The 21599-nt window shown below is 48.9% G+C and overlaps 1 protein-coding gene across 1 annotated transcript in view; it reads right to left on the bottom strand.

Annotated features, from left to right (window-relative positions):
• C1H5orf63 (chromosome 1 C5orf63 homolog) overlaps window positions 1-21599 on the bottom strand; it is a 134366-nt gene that overhangs the window by 70167 nt on the left and 42600 nt on the right. The window lies entirely within an intron of this gene.

The raw sequence follows: 21599 nt of genomic DNA on the forward strand, positions 1-21599 counted from the left end.
GAGTCAGTATCCGTGTCGACATCTGTGTCTGCCATCTGAGGTAGCGGGCGTTTTAGAGCCCCTGATGGCTTTTGAGACGCCTGGGCAGGCACAGGCTGAGAAGCCGGCTGTCCCATAGTAGGTATGTCGTCAAACCTTTTATGCAAGGAGTCGACACTGTCGCGTAATTCCTTCCACAGAACCATCCACTCAGGTGTCGACCCCACAGGGGGTGACATCACATTTACAGGCATTTGCTCCGCCTCCACATAAGCCTCCTCATCAAACATGTCGACACAGCCGTACCGACACACCGCATACACACAGGGAATGCTCTGACAGAGGACAGGACCCCACAAAGCCCTTTGGGGAGACAGAGAGAGAGAGTATGCCAGCACACACCAGAGCGCTATATAATACAGGGACTAACTGAATTATATCCCCTTATAGATGCTATATATATATATATATACCGCGCCTAAATGTAGTGCCCCCCCCTCTCTTTTTTACCCTTCTGTAGCTTGTAGACTGCAGGGGAGAGCCAGGGAGCTTCCTTCCAGCGGAGCTGTGAGGGAAAAATGGCGCCAGTGTGCTGAGGGAGTTAGCCCCTTTTTCGGCGGACTTCTCCCGCGTTTTTGAAACTCTGGCAGGGGTATTAATTTACACCTATATAGCCTCTGGGACTATATATGGTGTATATTTGCAAGCCAAGGTGTGTAATATTGCCCTCAGGGCGCCCCCCCCCAGCGCCCTGCATCCATCAGTGACCGGAGTGTGAGGTGTACATGAGGAGCAATGGCGCACAGCTGCAGTGCTGTGCGCTACCTTGGTGAAGACCGAGGTCTTCTGCCGCCGATTTTCCGGACCTCTTCATGCTTCTGGCTCTGTAAGGGGGACGGTGGCGCGGCTCCGGGAACGAACATCAAGGTCGGGTCCTGCGGTCGATCCCTCTGGAGCTAATGGTGTCCAGTAGCCTAAGTAGCCCAAACTACCACCTGTTAGGTAGGTTCGCTTCTTCTCCCCTTAGTCCCTCGCTGCAGTGAGTCTGTTGCCAGCAGATCTCACTGTAAAATAAAAAACCTAAAATATACTTTCTTTCTAGGAGCTCAGGAGAGCCCCTAGTGTGCATCCAGCTCAGCCGGGCACAAGATTCTAACTGAAGTCTGGAGGAGGGTCATAGTGGGAGGAGCCAGTGCACACCAGTAGTCTAAAGCTTTCTTTATAGTTGTGCTCAGTCTCCTGCGGAGCCGCTACTCCCCATGGTCCTTATGGAGTCCCAGCATCCACTTAGGACGTCAGAGAAATAGAATTACCGGTGAGTAAATTCTTATTTTCTCTGACGTCCTAGTGGATGCTGGGAACTCCGTAAGGACCATGGGGATTATACCAAAGCTCCCAAACGGGCGGGAGAGTGCGGATGACTCTGCAGCACCGAATGAGCAAACTCAAGGTCCTCCTCAGCCAGGGTATCAAACTTGTAGAATTTTGCAAACGTGTTTGAACCCGACCAAGTAGCAGCTCGGCAAAGTTGTAAAGCCGAAACCCCTCGGGCAGCCGCCCAAGAAGAGCCCACCTTCCTCGTGAAATGGGCTTTTACAGATTTAGGATGCGGCAGTCCAGCCGCCGAATGTGCAAGTTGAATCGTGCTACAGATCCAGCGAGCAATAGTCTGCTTTGAAGCAGGAGCACCCAGCTTGTTGGGTGCATACAGGATAAATAGCGAGTCAGTTTTTCTGACTCTAGCCGTCCTGGAAACATATAGTTTCAGGGCCCTGACTACGTCCAGCAACTTGGAATCCTCCAAGTCCCGAGTAGCCGCAGGCACCACAATAGGTTGGTTCACATGAAAAGCTGATACCACCTTAGGAAGGAATTGGGAACGAGTCCTCAATTCCGCCCTATCCATATGAAAAATCAGATAAGGGCTTTTACATGACAAAGCCGCCAATTCTGATACACGCCTGGCCGACGCCAAGGCCAACAGTATGACCACCTTCCACGTGAGGAACTTTATCTCCACGGTTTTAAGTGGCTCAAACCAATGCGACTTTAGGAAATCCAACACCACGTTGAGATCCCAAGGTGCCACTGGGGGCACAAAAGGGGGCTGAATATGCAGCACTCCCTTCACAAAAGTCTGAACTTCAGGCAGTGAAGCCAGTTCTTTTTGGAAGAAAATCGACAGAGCCGAAATCTGGACCTTAATGGAACCCAATTTTAGGCCCATAGTCACCCCTGACTGTAGGAAGTGCAGAAATCGACCTAGCTGAAATTCCTCCGTTGGGGCCTTCCTGGCCTCACACCAAGCAACATATTTCCGCCATATGCGGTGATAATGTTTTGCGGTCACATCTTTCCTAGCTTTAATCAGTGTAGGAATGACTTCCTCCGGAATGCCCTTTTCTTTTAGGATCCGGTGTTCAACCGCCATGCCGTCAAACGCAGCCGCGGTAAGTCTTGGAACAGACAGGGCCCCTGCTGCAGCAGGTCCTGTCTGAGCGGCAGAGGCCATGGGTCCTCTGAGATCATTTCTTGAAGTTCTGGGTACCAAGCTCTTCTTGGCCAATCCGGAACCACGAGTATAGTTCTTACTGCTCGCCTTCTTATTATTCTCAGTACCTTGGGTATGAGAGGCAGAGGAGGGAACACATAAACCGACTGGTACACCCACGGTGTCACTAGAGCGTCCACAGCTATCGCCTGAGGGTCCCTTGACCTGGCGCAATATCTTTTTCATTTTTTGTTGAGGCGGGATGCCATCATGTCCACCTGTGGTCTTTCCCAACGGTTTACAATCATTTTGAAGACTTCTGGATGAAGTCCCCACTCTCCCGGGTGGAGGTCGTGTCTGCTGAGGAAGTCTGCTTCCCAGTTGTCCACTCCCGGAATGAACACTGCTGACAGTGCTATCACGTGATTTTCCGCCCATCGGAGAATCCTTGTGGCTTCTGCCATCGCCAACCTGCTTCTTGTGCCGCCTGTCGGTTTACATGTGCTACCGCCGTGATGTTGTCTGACTGGATCAGCACCGGCTGGTGTTGAAGCAGGGGTCTTGCCTGACTTAGGGCATTGTAAATGGCCCTTAGTTCCAGAATATTTATGTGTAGGGAAGTCTCCTGGCTTGACCATAGTCCTTGGAAGTTTCTTCCCTGTGTGACTGCCCCCCAGCCTCGAAGGCTGGCATCCTTGGTCACCAGGACCCAGTCCTGTATGCCAAATCTGCGGCCCTCTAGAAGATGAGCAATCTGCAGCCACCACAGCAGAGACACCCTGGTCCTTGGAGACAGGGTTATCAGCCGATGCATCTGAAGATGCGATCCGGACCACTTGTCCAACAGATCCCACTGAAAGATCCTTGCATAGAACCTGCCAAATGGAATTGCTTCGTAGGAAGCTACCATCTTTCCCAGGACTCGCGTGCAGTGATGCACCGATACCTGTTTTGGTTTCAGGAGTTCTCTGACTAGAGATGACAACTCCTTGGCTTTCTCCTCCGGGAGAAACACTTTTTTCTGGTCTGTGTCCAGAACCATCCCCAGGAATAGTAGGCGCGTTGTAGAAACCAGCTGCGACTTTGGAATATTCAGAATCCAGCCGTGCTGTTGTAGCACTTCCCGAGATAGTGCTACGCCGACCAACAACTGCTCCCTGGACCTCGCCTTTATAAGGAGATCGTCCAAGTATGGGATAATTAAAACTCCCTTTTTCCGAAGGAGTATCATCATTTCGGCCATTACCTTGGTAAATACCCTCGGTGCCGTGGACAGACCAAACGGCAACGTCTGGAATTGGTAATGACAGTCCTGTACCACAAATCTGAGGTACTCCTGGTGAGGAGGGTAAATGGGGACATGCAGGTAAGCATCCTTGATGTCCAGTGATACCATGTAATCCCCTTCGTCCAGGCTTGCAATAACCGCCCTGAGCGATTCCATTTTGAACTTGAACCTTCTTATATAAGTGTTCAAGGATTTCAAATTTAAAATGGGTCTCACCGAACCGTCCGATTTCGGTACCACAAACATTGTGGAATAGTAACCCCGTCCTTGTTGAAGGAGGGGTATCTAGATTATCACCTGCTGAGAATACAGCTTGTGTATCGCCTCCAGCACTGCCTCCCTGTCTGGGGGAGCTGTTGGCAAGGCTGATTTGAGGAAACGGCGAGGGGGAGACGTCTCGAATTCCAGCTTGTACCTCTGAGATACCACTTGTAGAATCCAGGGATCCACCCGTGAGCGAGCCCACTGGTCGCTGAAGTTCCGGAGACGGGCCCCCACCGCACCTTGCTCCGCCTGTGGAGCCCCAGCGTCACGCGGTGGACTTAGAGGAAGCGGGAGAGGACTTTTGTTCTTGGGAAGTGGCTGTATGGTGCAGCTTTTTCCCTCTACCTCTGCCTCTGGGCAGAAAGGACGCGCCTTTAACCCGCTTGCCTTTCTGGGGCCGAAAGGACTGTACCTGATAATACGGTGCTTTCTTTGGCTGTGAGGGAACATGGGGTAAAAATGTCGACTTCCCAGCTGTTGCTGTGGAAACGAGGTCCGAGAGACCGTCCCCAAACAATTCCTCACCTTTGTAAGGCAAAACCTCCATGTGCCTTTTAGAATCTGCATCACCTGTCCACTGCCGAGTCCACAATCCTCTCCTGGCAGAAATGGACATTGCATTAATTCTAGATGCCAGCCGGCAAATATCCCTCTGTGCATCTCTCATGTATAAGACTGCGTCTTTAATATGCTCTATGGTTAGCAATATAGTGTCCCTGTCGAGGGTATCAATGTTATCAGACAGGGAATCTGACCACGCAGCAGCAGCACTGCACATCCATGCTGAAGCAATAGCCGGTCTCAGTATAATACCTGAGTGTGTATACACAGACTTCAGGATAGCCTCCTGCTTTCTATCCGCAGGCTCCTTTAAGGCGGCCGTATCCTGAGACGGTAGTGCCACCTTCTTTGACAAGCGTGTGAGCGCTTTATCCACCCTAGGGGATGTCTCCCAACGTATCCTGTCCTCTGGCGGGAAAGGGTACGCAATTAGCAACTTTTTAGAAATCCCTAATTTCTTATCGGGGGAAGCCCACGCTTCTTCACACACTTCATTCAACTCATCAGATGAGGGAAAAACCACTGGTTGCTTTTTCTCCCCAAACATAATACCCTTTTTTGTGGTACCTGGGTTAATGTCAGAAATGTGCAACACATTTTTCATTGCCGTAATCATGTAACGGGTGGCTCTGTTGGAATGTACACTAGTCTCATCGTCGTCGACACTGGAGTCAGTATCCGTGTCGACATCTGTGTCAGCCATCTGAGGTAGTGGGCGTTTTTGAGCCCCTGATGGCTTTTGAGACGCCTGGGCAGGCACGGGCTGAGAAGCCGGCTGTCCCACATCTGCTATGTCGTCAAACCTTTTATGTAAGGAGTTGACACTGTCGCGTAATTCCTTCCACATATCCATCCACTCAGGTGTCGACCCCGCAGGGGGTGACATCACATTTATCGGCACTTGCTCCGCCTCCACATAAGCCTCCTCATCAAACATGTCGACACAGCCGTACCGACACACCGCACACACACAGGGAATGCTCTGACTGAGGACAGGACCCCACAAAGTCCTTTGGGGAGACAGAGAGAGTATGCCAGCACACACCACAGCGTTATATAATGCAGAGAGTTACACTACACAAGTGATTTACCATATATATATAGTATTTGCGCCTAAATTTAGTGCCCCCCCTCTCTTTTTTACCCTATTGAGCCTGGAAACTGCAGGGGAGAGCCTGGGGAGCGTCCTTCCAGCGGAGCTGTGAGAGGAAATGGCGCCAGTGTGCTGAGGGAGGAAATGGCGCCAGTGTGCTGATAGCCCCGCCCCTTTTTCGGCGGACTTCTCCCGCTTTTATAATAATAATGTGGCAGGGGTATTTTACACATATATAGCTTCTTAGGCTATATTATGTGTGATTAGCCACTTTAAAATACTCTAATTGCTGCCCAGGGCGCCCCCCCCCCAGCGCCCTGCACCCATCAGTGACCGGAGTATGTGGTGTGCACAGGGACCAATGGCGCACAGCTGCAGTGCTGTGCGCTACCTTAATGAAGACCGGAGTCTTCAGCCGCCGATTTCCGTGAAGATCTTCATGCTTCTGGCTCTGCAAGGGGGACGGCGGCGCGGCTCCGGACGACCGAGGCTGGGCCTGTGTTCGATCCCTCTGGAGCTAATGGTGTCCAGTAGCCTAGAAGCCCAAGCTAGCTGCAAGCTAATAAAAACTTTCTTTACTAGAAGCTCAGGAGAGCCCCTAGTGTGCAACCAGCTCGAGCCGGGCACAGATTCTAACTGAGGTCTGGAGGAGGGGCATAGAGGGAGGAGCCAGTGCACACCAGGTAGTCCTAATTCTTTCTTAGAGTGCCCTGTCTCCTTCGGAGCCCGCTATTCCCCATGGTCCTTACGGAGTTCCCAGCATCCACTAGGACGTCAGAGAAATATCTTTATTCTAATCATCTAAAATTGACAGTGTATCCAACAACTTACAAGACAAACAACATATAACACTTAAATTGAACCACACATGGGCATACGTCCAATATCCTATTGTTTCATCCAGAAACAACTATGTGGATCCATGGACCCCGCTGCTCCGTCTCACTGATTGGATATCTCTGGTCTTCCTTATCTTTCATTATATTTAGCTAGTGCGGAATCATCCCCTTGGTAGTTTACATAAGTAGCTGGAGAGGATAAGGTCCCTCAGTCTGAGAGGGGTAAGTATGGAAGCGGGAGTACGCGTTGGCAGATCTGTACCTTGAACTATGCAATGCAGTTCCCATAGAAATAATGCAGTAAGGTGACATTCTGACTAGTATACAACGCATAAACCATTATACTACTTTACTATTATACTACTATGCGGTACTGCACAAATTTTAACAAAACCAATTCTCAGGCGACAATTTACAATTTAGTGGGAGTGTAAATATAAGTGGCATTAAGAGCACTGAGTAAATGGAGCATTCTGCACCAAAGAGAACAGCACTTGATGGGATGTGAGCTGCTTATAATGAGACACCACTCTCTATAGCACCAATTACTTCCACCATTTTCAATGCTTTCCCAGACAAACATGTGTACAACCCCTTTAATCAACAAGCAGAGAATTATAGAACATGTATTAAGCTTATATGGTTTCAGATACAGTATATTGTAGGATTTCCTAATGTAATGAGATCGACACTAAGAGCCGCAAACGCCAGTGCATAAGCTTAACATTCCAGCAGATTAATTTCATATTACAGCAATGGTTAACTATGTTCAGTCTGGAGACTGTAAGCTTATTTGCTTCAGAAATGCATGCATGTTATACTCACTGTAGAGATTCTTGTATGTAAAGGCAATTTGCAGATGGATATTGGTTCCCAACAAGTTTTTAAGACTTGCTTATAAAAAGCACAAAGAATGAGAGAGGATCTTGTGACATGTTACTCTTACTGCAGTTCCACACCTCTGGTGTTTGATCAGACATGTATAAACACCACCTGACAGATTAATCAACTGCACAATTTATTATAAAGCATATTGAGAGGAACAGGTTTTGTTTTGGACACCTTGACTAATGGTTTGTTTGATTGTGTATAAATGTGGAAAGTAGACAGCCAAGTACTCACCTGGCACAGCACGCTAGCAAGTGCTTGTGGAGTCTGCAAAATGTGCTTTAAAATGTGAGCCTCCGCTGTGCAGGTTTATACATAGAGTCTCCTTGTAACATCCATATGGTTAATAATAAGAATTTACTTACCGATAATTCTATTTCTCATAGTCCGTAGTGGATGCTGGGGACTCCGTAAGGACCATGGGGAATAGCGGCTCCGCAGGAGACTGGGCACATCTAAAGAAAGCTTTAGGACTATCTGGTGTGCACTGGCTCCTCCGCCTATGACCCTCCTCCAAGCCTCAGTTAGGATACTGTGCCCGGACGAGCGTACACAATAAGGAAGGATTTTGAATCCCGGGTAAGACTCATACCAGCCACACCAATCACACCGTACAACTTGTGATCTGAACCCAGTTAACAGCATGATAACAGAGGAGCCTCTAGAAAAGATGGCTCACTACAGCAATAACCCGATTTTTTGGTAACAATAACTATGTACCAGTATTGCAGACAATCCGCACTTGGGATGGGCGCCCAGCATCCACTACGGACTATGAGAAATAGAATTATCGGTAAGTAAATTCTTATTTTCTCTAACGTCCTAAGTGGATGCTGGGGACTCCGTAAGGACCATGGGGATTATACCAAAGCTCTCAAACGGGCGGGAGAGTGCGGATGACTCTGCAGCACCAAATGAGAGAACTCCAGGTCCTCCTCAGCCAGGATATCAATTTTGTAGAATTTTACAAACGTATTTGCTCCTGACCAAGTAGCTGCTCGGCAAAGTTGTAAAGCCGAGACCCCTCGGGCAGCCGCCCAAGATGAGCCCACCTTCCTTGTGGAGTGGGCATTTACAGATTTTTGGCTGTGGCAGGCCTGCCACAGAATGTGCAAGCTGAATTGTACTACAAATCCAACGAGCAATAGTCTGCTTAGAAGCAGGAGCACCCAGCTTGTTGGGTGCATACAGGATAAACAGCGAGTCAGATTTCCTGACTCCAGCCGTCCTGGAACCATATATTTTCAGGGCCCTGACAACGTCTAGCAACTTGGAGTCCTCCAAGTCCCTAGTAGCCGCAGGCACCACAAATAGGTTGGTTCAGGTGAAACGCTGAAACCACCTTAGGGAGAAACTGAGGACGAGTCCTCAATTCCGCCCTGTCCGAATGGAAAATCAGATAAGGGCTTTTTCAGGATAAAGCCGCCAATTCTGACACGCGCCTGGCCCAGGCCAGGGCCAACAGCATGACCACTTTCCATGTGAGATATTTTAACTCCACAGATTTAAGTGGTTCAAACCAATGTGACTTTTGGAACCCAAAACTACATTGAGATCCCAAAGTGCCACTGGAGGCACAAAAGGAGGCTGTATATGCAGTACCCCTTTTACAAACGTCTGAACTTCAGGGACTGAAGCTAGTTCTTTTTGGAAGAAAATTGACAGGGCCGAAATTTGAACCTTAATGGACCCCAATTTCAGGCCCATAGACACTCCTGTTTGCAGGAAATGTAGGAATCGACCCAGTTGAATTTCCTCCGTCGGGCCTTACTGGCCTCGCACCACGCAACATATTTTCGCCAATTGCGGTGATAATGTTTTTGCGGTTACATCCTTCCTGGCTTTGATCAGGATAGGGATGACTTCATCCGGAATGCCTGTTTTCCTTCAGGATCCGGCGTTCAACCGCCATGCCGTCAAACGCAGCCGCGGTAAGTCTTGGAACAGACAGGGTCCTTGCTGGAGCAGGTCCCTTCTTAGAGGTAGAGGCCACGGATCCTCCGTGAGCATCTCTTGAAGTTCCGGTTACCAAGTCCTTCTTGGCCAATCCGGAGCCACGAATATAGGGCTTACTCCTCTCCATCTTATCAATCTCAGTACCTTGGGTATGAGAGGCAGAGGAGGGAACACATACCCTGACTGGTACACCCATGGTGTTACCAGAGCGTCTACAGCTATTGCCTGAGGGTCCCTGGACCTGGCGCAATACCTGTCGAGTTTTTCCCAACGGTTTATAATCATGTGGAAGACTTCTGGGTGAAGTCCCCACTCTCCCGGGTGGAGGTCGTGCTGAGGAAGTCTGCTTCCCAGTTGTCCACTCCCGGAATGAATACTGCCGACAGTGCTATCACATGATTTTCCGCCCAGCGAAGAATCCTTGCAGCTTCTGCCATTGCCCTCCTGCTTCTTGTGCCACCCTGTCTGTTTACGTGGGTGACTGCCGTGATGTTGTCCGACTGGATCAACACCGGCTGACCTTGAAGCAGAGGTCTTGCTAAGCTTAGAGCATTGTAAATGTCCCTTAGCTTCAGGATATTTATGTGAAGTGATGTCTCCAGGCTTGACCATAAGCCCTGGATATTCCTTCCCTGTGTGACTGCTCCCCAGCCTCGCAGGCTGGCATCCATGGTCACCAGGACCCAGTCCTGAATGCCGAATCTGCGGCCCTCTAGAAGATGAGCACTCTGCAACCACCACAGGAGGGACACCCTTGTCCTTGGTGACAGGGTTATCCGCTGATGCATCTGAAGATGCGACCCGGACCATTTGTCCAGCAGGTCCCACTGGAAAGTTCTTGCGTGGAATTTGCCGAATGGGATTGCTTCGTAGGAAGCCACCATTTTACCCAGAACCCTTGTGCATTGATGCACTGAGACTTGGCTCGGTTTTAGGAGGTTCCTGACTAGCTCGGATAACTCCCTGGCTATCTCCTCCGGGAGAAACACCTTTTTCTGGACTGTGTCCAGGATCATCCCTAGGAACAGAAGACAAGTCGTCGGAACCAGCTGCGATTTTGGAATATTGAGAATACAATCGTGCTGCCGCAACACTACCTGAGATAGTGCTACACCGACCTCCAACTGTTCCCTGGATCTTACCCTTATCAGGGAATTGTCCAAGTAAGGGATAACTAAAATTCCCTTCCTTCGAAGGAATATCATCATTTCGGCCATTACCTTGGTAAAGACCCGGGGTGCCGTGTACCATCCATACGGCAGCGTCTGAACTGATAGTGACAGTTCTGTACCATAAACCTGAGGTACCCTTGGTGGGAAGGGTAAATTTTGACATGACATGTCCCGAGACATCATGTAGTCCCCTTCTTCCAGGTTCGCAATCACTGCTCTGAGTGACTCAATCTTGAATTTGAACCTCTGTATGTAAGTGTTCAAAGATTTTAGATTTAGAATCGGTCTCACCGAGCCGTCCGGCTTCGGTACCACAACAGTGTGGAATAATACCCCGTTCCCTGGTGCAGGAGGGGTATCTTGATTATCACCTGCTGGGAATACAGCTTGTGAATGGCTTCCAAAACTGTCTCCCTGTCAGAAGGAGACATCGGTAAAGCCGACTTTAGGAAACGGCGAGGGGGAGACGTCTCGAATTCTAATTTGTACCCCTGAGATATCACCTGAAGGATCCAGGGGTCTACTTGCGAGTGAGCCCACTGCGCGCTGAAATTCATTGAGACGGGCCCCCCACCGTGCCTGATTCTGCTTGTAAAGCCCCAGCGTATACTGAGGGCTTGGCAGAGGCGGGAGAGGGTTTCTGTTCCTGGGAACTGGCTGATTTCTGCAGCCTTTTTCCTCTCCCTCTGTCACGGGGCAGAAATGAGGAACCTTTTGCCCGCTTGTCCACGAAAAGACTGCGCCTGATAATACGGCGTCTTCTCATGTTGAGAGGCGACCTGGGGTACAAACGTGGATTTCCCAGCTGTTGCCGTGGCCACAAGGTCTGAAAGACCGACCCCAAATAACTCCTCCCCTTAATAAGGCAATACTTCCAAATGCCGTTTGGAATACGCATCACCTGACCACTGACGTGTCCATAACCCTCTACTGGTAGAATTGGACAACGCACTTAGACTTGATGCCAGTCGGCAAATATTCCGCTGTGCATCACGCATATATATAAATGCATCTTTTAAATGCTCTATAGGCAACAATATACTGTCCCTATCTAGGGTATCAATATTTTCAGTCAGGGAATCCGACCACGCCAACCCAGCACTGCACATCCAGGCTGAGGCGATTGCTGGTCGCAGTATAACACCAGTATGTGTGTAAATACATTTTAGGATACCCTCCTGCTTTCTATCAGCAGGATCCTTAAGGGCGGCCATCTCAGGAGAGGGTAGAGCCCTTACAAGCGTGTGAGCGCTTTATCCACCCTAGGGGGTGTTTCCCAACGCACCGTAACCTCTGGCGGGAAAGGATATAATGCCAATAACATTTTAGAAATTATCAGTTGTTATCGGGGGAAACCCACGCATCATCACACACCTCATTTAATTTCTCAGATTCAGGAAAACTACAGGTAGTTTTTCCTCACCGAACATAATACCCCTTTTTGGTGGTACTCGTATTATCAGAAATGTGTAAAACATTTTTCATTGCCTCAATCATGTAACGTGTGGCCCTACTGGAAGTCACATTTGTCTCTTCACCGTCGACACTGGAGTCAGTATCCGTGTCGGCGTCTATATCTGCCATCTGAGGTAACGGGCGCTTTAGAGCCCCTGACGGCCTATGAGACGTCTGGACAGGCACAAGCTGAGTAGCCGGCTGTCTCATGTCAACCACTGTCTTTTATACAGAGCTGACACTGTTACGTAATTCCTTCCAACAGTTCATCCACTCAGGTGTCGACCCCCTAGGGGGTGACATCACTATTACAGGCAATCTGCTCCGTCTCCACATCATTTTTCTCCTCATACATGTCGACACAAAAGTACTGACATACAGCACACACACAGGGAATGCTCTGATAGAGGACAGGACCCCACTAGCCCTTTGGGGAGACAGAGGGAGAGTTTGCCAGCACACACCAGAGCGCTATATATATACAGGGATAACCTTATATAAGTGTTTTTCCCCTTATAGCTGCTGTATAGTTAATACTGCGCCTAATTAGTGCCCCCCTCTCTTTTTTTAACCCTTTCTGTAGTGTAGTGACTGCAGGGGAGAGCCAGGGAGCTTCCCTCCAACGGAGCTGTGAGGGAAAATGGCGCCAGTGTGCTGAGGAGATAGGCTCCGCCCCCTTATCGGCGGCCTTATCTCCCGTTTTTCTATGTATTCTGGCAGGGGTTAAATGCATCCATATAGCCCAGGAGCTATATGTGATGCATTTTTTTGCCATCCAAGGTGTTTTTATTGCGTCTCAGGGCGCCCCCCCCCAGCGCCCTGCACCCTCAGTGACCGGAGTGTGAAATGTGCTGAGAGCAATGGCGCACAGCTGCAGTGCTGTGCGCTACCTTGTTGAAGACAGGACGTCTTCTGCCGCCGATTTTCCGGACCTCTTCTGCCTTCTGGCTCTGTAAGGGGGCCGGCGGCGCGGCTCTGGGACCCATCCAAGCTGGGCCTGTGATCGTCCCTCTGGAGCTAATGTCCAGTAGCCTAAGAAGCCCAATCCACTCTGCACGCAGGTGAGTTCGCTTCTTCTCCCCTTAGTCCCTCGATGCAGTGAGCCTGTTGCCAGCAGGTCTCACTGAAAATAAAAAACCTAAACTAAAACTTTCACTAAGAAGCTCAGGAGAGCCCCTAGTGTGCACCCTTCTCGTTCGGGCACAGAGATCTAACTGAGGCTTGGAGGAGGGTCATAGGGGGAGGAGCCAGTGCACACCAGATAGTCCTAAAGCTTTCTTTAGATGTGCCCAGTCTCCTGCGGAGCCGCTATTCCCCATGGTCCTTACGGAGTCCCCAGCATCCACTTAGGACGTTAGAGAAATGTAGTTGATAAACTCAACGTATCAAAGACAATGCTGCTTTAAAGGTGTATCCATTCTTAACAAATTCTCATCTTCCTTGTCCCTAACTGACGTAGGGATATCCAACAACCATTGATGATAAACAAATATCAGTGGTTTGCCAATGATTAACAATGGTGTGCCAATGATGGTCAATGGTTTTGCCACTGATGACAGACATACAATAAATCTTTACCATTGATGGCTGAAACACAGCAATGGATTCTCCCCCCCCCACCCCCCATGGTGCAAGGAAATTAGCTTAGCCACGCCCCTTGGCCATGCTGCTAAGCCCAGCCCAAACTTCACTACTGCAGGGCTAACCATCAATGGGTGCAAACTATTGATAGTTCCCAGTCATTTGTTTCATGCCATCAATTTTAACTACTTACAGTATTGGACAATCAATGGTGGCTGTTGATGGCTATCCCTGTTTTGGCGGTACATTCCAAAAGTTTCCCTGTTAACAATGTCATGTGTATTCTCAATGTCATAACTGGTTCTATACTGAAAAAAGGTCTGGGGAGAGATATAACATAGAATTCCCAAGAACAAGGATAGCCACGCTAACCCAACATGGAACAGGGACAGCAATAGCAGACCTAACGAAGAACACTTACAACCTTGTAAGCAGGAATTCGAAGTACTGAGGCGGGCGCCCAGTATCCACTACGGACTACGAGAAAAGGAATTACTGGTATTGAATTCCTATAACATCCTAGTGGATACTGGGGAATGTACTTTAGTACCGTGGGGAAGTCTCAAAGCTCCCAGAACGTGCTCCCATGTGATCATGTGAACGTATACAGTCCAGACTCTCAGAAAACATATCATTACATGGGCAGACTAGATAGGTCAAGTGGTTCTTCTCTGCCATCAAATTCTGTTTCTGTAAAACTGGCACAATCCTTTGACTTTGGATATTGTACAATAATTCCCAGGAATGGGGGTGGGGTGGAGTGTGTGTGTGTGTGTTCCATCTTCTGCTCTTAGTTTAACGGTTACTCAGCTGCAGGTCTGCCATGAACCCAGCAGGAGACCAGGACATGTAACCCATCAAAGATGATATCCGGTGCTCAGGCAACCACTTGTCTCAGCAAGCCCTACATGCACTAGCATGTTTATGATAGGCAGTGAGGTTCATATCATGATATCTACAGTTACTTATTATAGTATTTATATCTCTAGAGCCGGCCCTAACTAATTTGATGCCCTAGGCAAGATGTTGGCGGGTGCCTACTAGCACAGCCGCTGGTTTTGCTTCTGACACAGCACCCCTCTACCTGCACAGCACCCATCAAAGAGCATCACAGACCACAGCAGCAGCCAGCAACACCCACTACTCCTTAACCATACCAATTCTCCCCAGCCCCCAAAATTTTAAATAGGGACCTTATTCACATGACATCATATGATATTGTCCCTTATTCATGTTACACCACACAGTAGTGGCCATTATTCACATTACGTCACACAATAGTGTCCGTTATTCACATGACATCACACTGTATTGCTCATTATTCACCACAGTAGTGCACCTTTTACACATAATGCCACACAGTAGTAGCGCCCCTCATACACATAATGCCACACAGTAATGCCTCTCACACATTATGTCAGGATGAGGAGAACAGCTGGTCATGGAGGTTTGGGGGCAGCTTTATTGGGCTTCATCCTTCAGTGTAGAAGGTGACCTACCGGGCAGCACTGAGGCATTGCCTGTGGCCATCACCTATATCATGTCATGTATGTAGCAGGTCACACCCCCTCTCAGCAGCAGTGTGTGTGCAATAGCTCTTAGTAGGAACCCACGTATGGCAGAGAAATCCCTTCGCCAAAGCCTCAGCACTGGCAGCATCAAGCAGCAGTGTATCAGCTGCCAGCGTCCACACCCCATGCACAGCACAGCAGCACGGTGCATTGTGGGGCAGATGTATTAAGCTAGGAGAAGTGATAAAAGCAGTGATAAGTGGAAGGTGATAACGCACTTGCCCAGGCCTGGCCAACCTGTGGCTCTCCAGCTGCTGTGAAACTACATATCCCAGCATGCCCTGCGACAGGTTTAGCATTCCCTAATAGCAAAGCTGTGGCAGGGCATGCTGGGACTTGTAGTTTCATAACAGCTGGAGAGCCACAGGTTGGCCAGGCCTGCACTAGCCAATCATTACAGATTTTAAATATGACAGTTAGGAGCTGATTGGCTTGTATGCTATCACCTTCCAGGCTTAATACATCTGCCCCTATTTCACTTATCACCTAGAGGCAGGGAAGCTGTGACCACCTGAGCACAGGGCACCAGCATGTGGTGGGCACTAAAAGGTGGAACAGGCAGTGTTAACTGCAACCTGTGATTGGCTGGGAAAGGCTATGAAGCCACTACATGCTGTATATATTATACACACACATATAACAGTCTGTATGCAAGGGGCGCCGATTAGCTCTGGGTGTGGTGACACATTATTTCACTGAGTATCCACGTATAGAGTTGCTGACTCAGCAGGACATGCCACTGCACACTCTTAAGCTCTGCTGGCCCTAGGCTTGGAATCCATGCCACATAAGCATTCCAAATGCCCCAGGCATTTGCCTAGCTTGCCTGTGCCTACGGCCGGCTTTGACCAAAGTGCCTATTACTGTATGTCTAAATGGATGCTGTGTACATTATTTAAAATAATAGGATTTGAAATACCTACCGGTAAATCCTTTTCTCATAGTCATTAAGGGATATTGGGGACAGATTTAGTATGATGGGGTATAGATAGGTCCAAAGGAGCCAGTGCACTTTAAATTTCTTCAACTGGGTGTGCTGGCTCCTCCCCTCTATGCCCCCTCCCACAGGCAGTTATAGGTAAAAAAGTGCCCGAAGGAGAAAGGACATACTTGAGTGAAGGAACATAACAACAATAAGTGTAGTGAGATTTAAACACCAGCACACCATAACACATAGGTTCTCAAACTCGGTCCTCAGGACCCCACACAGTGCATGTTTTGCAGGTAAGCCAGCAGGTGAACAGGTGTATTACTCACTGACACATTTTAAAAGGTCTACAGGTGGAGCTAATTATTTCACTTGTGATTCTGTGAGGAGACCTGCAAAATATGCACTGTGTGGGGTCCTGAGGACCGAGTTTGAGAACCTGTGCCATAACATAACCTGGCCAGCAATGGCTGGCAACAGAAAACAGCAACAGCTGAACTGTAACACATAACAGATAACCTGCACAAAGTCACCACACAAAGGCGGGCGCCCAATATCCCTTATGGACTACGAGAAAAGGATTTACCGGTAGGTATTTAAAATCCTATTTTCTCTAGCATCCATAATGGATAATAAGAATTTACTCACCGGTAATTCTATTTCTCGTAGTCCGTAGTGGATGCTGGGAACTCCGTAAGGACCATGGGGAATAGCGGGCTCCGAAGGAGGCTGGGCACTCTAGAAAGATCTTAGACTACCTGGTGTGCACTGGCTCCTCCCACCATGACCCTCCTCCAAGCCTCAGTTAGGTACTGTGCCCGGACGAGCGTACACAATAAGGAAGGATTTTGAATCCCGGGTAAGACTCATACCAGCCACACCAATCACACCGTACAACTCGTGATATGAAACACAGTTAACAGTATGAAACAATAGAGCCTCTCAACAGATGGCTCAACAATAACCCGATTTAATTAACCATAACTATGTACAAGTATTGCAGATAAACCGCACTTGGGATGGGCGCCCAGCATCCACTACGGACTACGAGAAATAGAATTACCGGTGAGTAAATTCTTATTTTCTCTAACGTCCTAGTGGATGCTGGGAACTCCGTAAGGACCATGGGGATTATACCAAAGCTCCCAAACGGGCGGGAGAGTGCGGATGACTCTGCAGCACTGAATGAGAGAACTCCAGGTCCTCCTCAGCCAGGGTATCAAATTTGTAGAATTTTTGCAAACGTGTTTGCCCCTGACCAAGTAGCTGCTCGGCAAAGTTGTAAAGCCGAGACCTCTCGGGCAGCCGCCCAAGATGAGCCCACCTTCCTTGTGGAATGGGCATTGACAGATTTTGGCTGTGGCAGGCCTGCCACAGTATGTGCAAGCTGAATTGTACTACAAATCCAACGAGCAATAGTCTGCTTAGAAGCAGGAGCACCCAGCTTGTTAGGTGCATATAGGATAAACAGCGAGTCAGATTTTCTGACTCTAGCCGTTCTGGAAACATATATTTTCAGTGCCCTGACAACGTCTAGCAACTTGGAGTCCTCCAAGTCCCTAGTAGCCTAGGCACCACAATAGGCTGGTTCAGGTGAAACGCTGACACCACCTTTGGGAGAAACTGGGGACGAGTCCTCAATTCTGCCCTATCCATATGGAAATCAAATAAGGGCTTTTACAAGACAAAGCCGCCAACTTTGATACTCGCCTGGCAGAAGCCAAGGCCAATAACATAACCACCTTCCACGTGAGATATTTCAGATCCACGGTTTTTAGTGGTTCAAACCAATGTGATTTTAAGAAACTCAACACCACGTTGAGATCCCAAGGTGCCACAGGAGGCACAAACGGGGGCTGACTCTGCAGCACTCCTTTTATAAATGTCTGAACTTCAGGTACTGAAGCTAGTTCTTTTTGAAAGAAAATCGACAGAGCCGAGATCTGTACCTTAATGGAACCCAATTTAAGGCCCATAGTCACTCCTGCTTGCAGGAAATGCAGAAATCGACCTAGTTGAAATTCCTCTGTTGGGGCCCTTTCGGCCTCACACCATGCAACATATTTTCGCCATATGCGGTGATAATGAGTTGCTGTAACCTCTTTCCTGGCTTTAGTAAGCGTAGGAATGACTTCCTCCGGAATGCCCTTTTCCTTCAGGATCCGGCGCTCAACCGCCATGCCGACAAACGCAGCTGCGGTAAGTCTTGGAACAGACAGGGCCCCTGCTGCCGCAGGTCCTGTCTGAGTGGCAGAGGCCATGGGTCCTCTGAAATAAATTCTTGAAGTTCTGGGTACCAAGCTCTTCTTGGCCATCCACGAGTATCGTTCTTAACTCCTCGCCTTCTTATTATTCTCAGTACCTTTGGTATGAGAGGCAGAGGGGAGAACACATAAACCGACTGGTACACCCACGGTGTTACCAGAGCGTCCATAGCTATCGCCTGAGGGTCCCTTGACCCGGTGCAATATCTTTTATAGCTTTTTGTTGAGGCGGGACGCCATCATGTCCACCTGTGGCCTTTCCCAATGGTGTACAATCCTATTGGAAGACTTCTGGAGGAAGTCCCCATTCTCCCGGGTGGAGGTCGTGTCTGTTGAGAAGATCTGCTTCCCAGTTGTCCACTCCGGGAATGAACACTGCTGACAGTGCTAACACATGATTTTCCGCCTATCGGAGAATCCTTGTGGCTTCTGCCATCGCCATCCTGCTTCTTGTGCCGCCCTGTTGGTTTACATGGGCGACTGCCGTGATGTTGTCTGATTGGATCAGTACCGGCTGGTTTTGAAGCAGAGGCCTTGCCGGCCTCAGGGCATTGTAAATGGCCCTCAGGTCCAGAATATTTATGTGTAGGGAAATAACCTGACTTGACCAAAGTCCCTGGAAATTTCTTCCCTGTGTGACTGCCTCCCAGCCTCAAAGGCTGGAATCCATGGTCACTAGGACCTAGTCCTGTATGCCGAACCTGCGGCCCTCTTGAAGATGAGCACTCTGCAGCCACCACAGTAGAGATACCCTGGTCCTTGGAGACAGGGTTATCAGCCTATGCATCGGAAGATGCGATCCGGACCACTTGTCCAACAGGTCCCACTGAAAGATCCTTGCATAGAAAAAGAAAGAAAAGTTCTTGTATGGAACCTGCCTATTGGGATTGCTTCGTAGGAAGCTACCATTTTTCCCAGGACTCGCGTGCAATGATGCACCGCTACCTATTTTGGCTTCAGGAGGTCTCTGACTAGAGATGACAACTCCTTGGCTTTCTCCTCCGGGAGAAACACTATTTCTGGTTTATGTCCAGAACCATCCCCAGGAACAGTAGACGTGTCATAGGAACCAGCTGTGACTTTGGACTGTTTAGAATCCAACCATGCTGTTGTAGCACTTTCCAAAATAGTGCTACCCCGACTACCAACTGCTCCTTGGACTTCGCCCTTATAACGAGATTGTCCAAGTATGGGATAATTACAACTCCCTTTTTTTGAAGGAGTATCAACATTTCGGCCATTACCTTGATAAAACACCCTCGGTGCCATGTACAGTCCAAACGGCAGTGTCTGGACTTGGTAATGGTAATCCTGTACCACAAATCTGAGGTACTCCTGGCGAGGATGGTAAATGGGGACATGCAGGTAAGCATCCTTGATGTCCCAGGATACCATGTAATCCCCCTCGTCCAGGCTTGGAATAACCGCCCTGAGCGATTCCATCTTGAACTTGAATTTTTGTGTTCAAGGATTTTAAATATAAAATGGGTCACACCGAACCATGCGGTTTCGGTACCCCAACCCGTGTGGAATAGTAACCCCGTCCTTGTTGAAGTAGGGGCACCTTGAGTATTACCTGCTGGGAATACCGCTTATTAATTGCCTCTGGCACAGCCTCCCTGCCTGAGGGAGTTGTCAGCAAGGCATATTTTAGGAAACGGCTGGGGGGAGACATCTCGAATTCCAGCTTGTACCCCTGAAATACTACTTGAAAGAAACAGGGATCCACCTGTGAGCGAGCCCACTAATTGCTGAAATTTTTGAGACGGCCCCCCACCGTACCTGGCTACACCTGTGGAGCACCCGCGTCATGGTGTGGCCTCACAGGAGGCGGGGGAAGAATCTTGATTCTGGGAACAGGCTGACTGGTGCAGCTTTTTTCCCTCTACCCTTGTCTCTGTACAGAAAGGAAGCGCCATTTGACCCGCTTGCTTTTCTGAAGCCGAAAGGACTGTACCTTTGTCTGTGAGGAAACCTGAGGTAAAATTATTTCTTCCCAGCAGTTGCTGTGGATACGAGGTCCCAGAGACCATCCCCAAATAATTCATCACCCTTATAAGGCTCTCTATGCGCTTTTTAAGTCAGCATCACCTGTCCAGTGACAGGTCTCTAATACCCTCCTGACAGAATGGACATTACATTTATTTTGGATGCCAGCCGGCAAAATATCCCTCTGTGCATCCCCCATATATAAGACGACGTCTTTAATATGTTTTTATGTTTGCCAACTAGTATCCCTGTTTGACAGGGTCACCGACCACGCTGCAGCAGCACTATCTGCAGGTCTCAGTCTAGTACCTGAGTGTGTAAATACAGACTTCAGGATAGCCTCCTGTTTTTTATCAACAGGTACCTATTAAAGTGGCCGTATCCTAAGACGGCAGTGCCACCTTTTTTGACAAACGTGTGAGCGCCTTATCCACCCTAGGGGATATCTCCCAGCGTAACTTATCCACCTGGCAGGAAAGGGTACGCCATCAGTAACTTTTTATAAATTACCAGTTCTTAACGGGGGAACCCACGCTTTCACACACTTCATTTATTCATCTGATGGGGGAACAAAACACTGCCTGTTTTTTCTCCCCAAACCTAAAACCCATTTTTAGAGGTGCTTGGGTTAAAGTCAGAAATGTATAACACATTTTTTATTGCCGGGATCACGTCACGGATGTTCCTAGTGGATTGTGTATATGTCTCCACCTTGTCGACACTGGAGTCAGACTCCGTGTCGACATCTGTGTCTGCCATCTGAGAGAGCGGGCGTTTTTGAGCCCCTGATGGCCTTTGAGACGCCTGGGCAGGCGCGGGCTGCGAAGCCGGCTGTCCCACAGCTGTTACGTCATCCACCCTTTTATGTAAGGAGTTGACACTGTCGGTTAATACCTTTCACCTATCCATCCACTCTGGTGTCGGCCCCACAGGGGGCGACATCACATATATCGGCCTCTGTTCTGTCACCATATAAGCCTCCTCATTCAACATGTCGACACAGCCGTACAGACACACCGCAGACACACAGGGAATGCTCTAAACGAGGACAGGACCCACAAAAGCCCTATGGGGGGACAGAGTAAGAGTATGCCAGCACACACCAGAGCGCTATATATATATATATACAGGGACTAACTGAGTTATGTCCCTAATAGCTTTTATATAATATACTGTATACAGTGCCAATTTTAATGCCCCCCCTCTCTTTTCCCTCTTACTGTACTGTAGAATTGCAGGGAAGAGCCAGGGAGCTTCCCTCCAGCCGAGCTGTGAGGGAA

This window comes from Pseudophryne corroboree, chromosome 1 (genome assembly GCF_028390025.1).
Source record: "Pseudophryne corroboree isolate aPseCor3 chromosome 1, aPseCor3.hap2, whole genome shotgun sequence".
NCBI classification, from domain to species: Eukaryota; Metazoa; Chordata; class Amphibia; order Anura; family Myobatrachidae; genus Pseudophryne; species Pseudophryne corroboree.